This window comes from Bison bison, unplaced genomic scaffold (assembly GCF_000754665.1).
Source record: "Bison bison bison isolate TAMUID 2011002044 unplaced genomic scaffold, Bison_UMD1.0 scf7180017864387, whole genome shotgun sequence".
NCBI lineage: Eukaryota > Metazoa > Chordata > Mammalia > Artiodactyla > Bovidae > Bison > Bison bison.
Window position 1 is genome coordinate 202,845 of NW_011494959.1, and position 5,022 is coordinate 207,866.

Sequence of the window (5,022 nt, forward strand, 5' to 3'; positions counted from 1 at the left end):
AGATATAGGTCTTTAGTTTCTTTAGGTAGATATATTCCTAAGTATTTTATTCTTTCCGTTGCAATGGTGAATGGAATTGTTTCCTTAATTTCTCTTTCTGTTTTCTCATTATTAGTGTATAGGAATGCAAGGGATTTCTGTGTGTTGATTTTATACAGCTTTCTTAGCAAGGATACTGGAGTGAGTTGCCATTTCTTCCTCCAGAGGATCCTCCCAACCCAGGGTTCAAACTCATATCCCTTGTGTTTCCTGCATTGCAGACAGATTCTTTACACACTTCACTATCACAGAATCACTATTTACTCCACCATCAAATCTACAATTTTGTCTGTTCTTTGCTACTTCTTTCCTCCTATTATACAAGATCAAAAGCTCCATTGTGCTCTTTCTCCCTTTTTAGGAATAGTGAAGTGAAGTGAAGTCGCTCAGTCGTGTCTGACTCTTTGCGACCCCATGGATGGTAGCCAACCAGGCTCCTCCATCCATGGGATTTTCCAGGCAAGAATACTGGAGTGGGTTGCCATTTCCTTCTCCAGTGGCTTTCATTAATTATTCCTTCCTGCTCTTACACATTGAACTCTTTCTCCAGTGGGATCGTTCTATGAGCTTGTGGACAAGTTATACTGTCTGTCCTCATAAAGCAAACTAAAGCTGTCCTGACCCTATTTCTAGCTCCTGTCAGTAAGTTTATTCCCTAGAACAATAAACTTCCCCAGAGAGTGATATACTGTGGTTTCTCTACTTTGCCGCCTTGCTTCTACCTCTCAGTCAATTCCAATCATATTTTGATACGTACATAGCTCCTGAAGAGAAGTGCTATATAACTTTCTAACATTCCAAATTTTGAAGTCTCATCTTTGTTTTTCTCTTCTTCTCTCACTTTACCTCCCACAAAATTCTACAGAGTTGATTAATCCTACTTTTTTAAAAATTGTTGTTAATTTACAATGTTGAATTAGTTTCAGGTATACTGCAAAGTGATTCAGTTATATATACATATAATATGTGTATATATGTATATACACATATCTATACATATGCACACATATATATGTTCTTTTTCAGATTATTTTCCATTATTGTTTATTAGAATATATTGAATATATTGAATGTAGTCACATGTGCTATACAGTAAGTCCTTGTTGATTATTTATATATATATAAATATATATATAGTGTATGTGTTATGGCATATGTGTATCTGTTATGTATGTATGGTGTGTATGTGTTAATCCAAAATTCCTAATTTATCCCTCTTCTATCCCTTGTGTTCCCCTTTAGAAATTGTGTTGTTTTCTATGTCTGTGACTGTAGTTCTGTTTTGTAAGTAAGTTTATCTATATCATTTTTTTTAGATTTCATATATAAATGATGTGATATTTTTGTCTGACTGGATTCCCTTAGTATAATGATATCTGGTTCTGTCTAGTTCTGTCTATGTTGCGGCAAATGGCATTATTTCATAACTCTTTAAAACACATTTTTATTCTTTTGTTTTTACCCTCTCACACTGCTACCCCCTCCTTCACCTCTGGCATCTCTTCTCAGAAGCCTTTACTGGTCTCTCTTCCTATATCTGTCCTAACTGGTTAAGTTCCTTAGGAATTACGACTTGGTATTTTCTGCTTCAAATGCTAAAATCTCATGTTTCCAGCCATCTCTTCATTTCTGACAGTCCCATCATGCTGTCATTTCATCACAGTACAGAATTCAGTACAGAATTAATCTGAAAGTAATTCCCAGATTCCTATCTTTTCCCCCATGAATCTCTTCTGTAGGTTCCAGATAAGGATGTTCATTTGTGATTGTCATTTCTACATGGATGTACGTTTTTCTGAGAAAAGTGGGAGCTTGACTTCTGGGGATGTAGGTTTGGGGGAAGTTACTACCTGGAATGTACTCATCTCCATTCTCTACCTGCCTAATTCACTCAACTTTTAGGTCTCAGATTTCTACTCCTCCTGTCAAGAAATATAGTTTGATTATTTATTTTTAGGTGAGTATTCTGTATGTTTCCTCCAGAAGATACATTCCCTGGCTATACACCAGGCCCAGCACATGCCATGGGACAGTTTAGGGTCTTGGTAAGTACTTTTAAAGTTAAAATATTTTTTATTGTAAACTCAATTTTAGTTTCTAGATGAAGAAAGAGTCAGAAGGGAATGATTATCAATGTAAAAAAAAAATCAGTGAAGAAAAATTCATTATGCTTCTTAACAAAAGTGTTACAACATACAAGCTTAACATATTTTTGTCTTTATTTCATTGTCCTTTGTTTCAATTATTTCATTGTCTCTATTTCAATGTCATATATTATTACTTTACACAGTAGTACACATATGATTTAGCATATATTTTTTTCTCATTGTCACACTTATAATTTCCTTTGCTATTTATTATTTTCAGTTTTAATATACTGTAAAATACTTTGTTGTCAGAATGTGCTTAGTCGTTCACTCATGTCTGACTCTTTGTGACCCCATTGACTGTAGCCCAGTAGGCTCCTCTCTCCATGGGGATTCTCAATAATGGAGTGGGTGGCCATGCTCTCTTCCAGGGGATCTTTCCAACCCACGGATTGAAGCCAGTTCTCCTTCTTTGCAGGCAGATTCTTTACTTCCTGAGCCACTAGGAAAGTTGTCAGAATATATTCTAATTTTAAGAGACAGAGTTTTAGAATCAAGTTGGCTTAATGCAGAATTGTCTTCTTGGCCATTATTCTGATAACTAAGAGAGACTTAGAGAGCTAGTAATTTAGTTGGGGCTTCCCTGGTGGCTCAGATAGTAAAGAGTCTGCCTGCAATGTGGGAGTCCTGGGTTTGAGCCCTGGTTCTGGAAGATTCCCCTGGAGAAGGGAATAGCTACCCACTCCAGTATTCTTGCCTGGATAATTCAATGGACAGAGAAGCTTGGCAGGCTACAGCCCATGGGGTCACAAAGAGTCAGACACAACTGAGTGACTAACACTTTCACATACTTTTCAGTAACTTAGTTACATAAAAAGAGTAAATTTGGCAAAGAAACCAAATGTTAACATTTTAAATATTTTGAAAACATAAACAAAAGGCAGTATCCTTTGTCTGATTTTAAATATGTCACTTTTTAAATGAAAATAGATTGGTGGCTGTTATCATAGCATCATTGAAGACATTTTTCATGTTTATGATAACTAACTGTAGTCACAGAGCTTCTCTAGTGGTTCGGATTGTAAAGAATTTGGAGAGACATAGGTTCAGTCCTTGAGTTGGGAAGATCCCTGGAGAAAGGAATGGATACCCATTCCAGTATTCTTGCCTGGAGAATTTCCTGGACAAAGAAACCTGGCATGCTACCGTTGATGGGATCCCAATGAGTTAGGTACAACTGAGCAACTAACACTTTCACTTTTCATTTCAACCCCAAATTCAGTCCAAGTTGGTAAAATAAAAAGTTTATGATTAATATTTAAAAGTCCAGCCTCTATTGAAATGCAAGTTCAATTTACAAAGAAAATCCTTTAAAGATATGAAGTTGAGAAGAGTTTATTTTATAATATTCAGCATAATATAAGAGGAAATCATTACTTGGAAATTTTCATCATATTATGACTTTCATTCTTGTGGTGTATACAGATTAATAAAGATGAGAAATCTCTGGTCAAGGAGTTACAAGAATTGGTTATTGAGAGTGACTGTGATTCTAGCCAGTCATGGAATTGAAGCCAAGCCATCTAATCATTTGGTGGCTTAATATCTTCATCAGTAAAATGAAAGTTATGATGAAACTAATGATTACTGGCACAGTTGACAGTTAAAATTCTTGATTAGGTAAAAATCACAAACTCACAGATTCAACAAGCTGAACAAATTCTAACAGAGACAAAAATAATCTAGACTGACAGAAAACAGATCAGTGCTTGCCTAGAACAAAGGGTGTGTGAAACAATGACTATAATAGAGAAGGAGAGAATTTTCAAGTCAATTAAAATATTCTGAAATATTATGGGAGTAATATCCATGCAAGTAAATACATTTATCAAAACTTAAAGACTAATCACTTTAAAATAGATACATCTTATTACATATATGTTTGTGTGCTAAGTCACCTCAGTCGTGACTGACTCTTTGCTAACCTATGGACAATAGCCCACCAGCCTCCTCTGTCCATTGGATTCGCCTGGCAAGGGTACTGGAGCAGGTTGTTGTGCCCTCCTCCAGTGGATCTTCTGGACCTAGGGATTGAACCTGCATCTCTTAAGTTTCCTTCATTGACAGGCATGCTCTTTACCACTAGTGCCACCTGAGAAGCTCATTACATATATATTATACCTCAATAAATTGATTTTAAAAGGAGTGTGTGAATGGATGAGTAAGTAGTAATGTGAAGTACCCAAATAACACAATACCAAGAATTTCATTAAAAGATCTTCAAATCTAAGGCTTGGTGATTTAATATATTTCTTTAAATTCTTATAGTTGGTGATGGACAGGGAAGCCTGGCGTGCTGCAATTCATGGGGTCACAAAGAGTCAGACATGACTGAGCGACTGATCTGATCTGATCTGATATATGTTTCATAAATAAATGAAGGCAGCCTTTAAGCCAGAATTACTACAGATACTAATTATCTTTTCAATAAATTTGTGTAATCTTTGATTTTCACATGTCAAAAATATTTAGCAGGGATTAAGTGAGTTTATTTGTGAGGCATCCCCAGACAGCCATTTTGCTTTTTTGCATTTCTTTTCCATGGGGATGGTCTTGATCCCTGTCTTCTGTACAATGTCACGAACCTCATTCCATGGTTCATCAGGCACTCTATCTATCAGATCTAGGTCCTTAAATCTATTTCTCATTTCCACTGTTTAATCATAAGGGATTTGATTTAGGTCGTACCTGAATGGTCTAGTGATTTTCTCTACTTTCTTCAATTTAAGTCTGATTTTGGCAATAAGGAGTTCATGATCTGAGCCACAGTCAGCTCCTGGTCTTGTTTTTGCTGACTGTATAGAGCTTCTCCATCTTTGGCTGCAAAGAATATAAC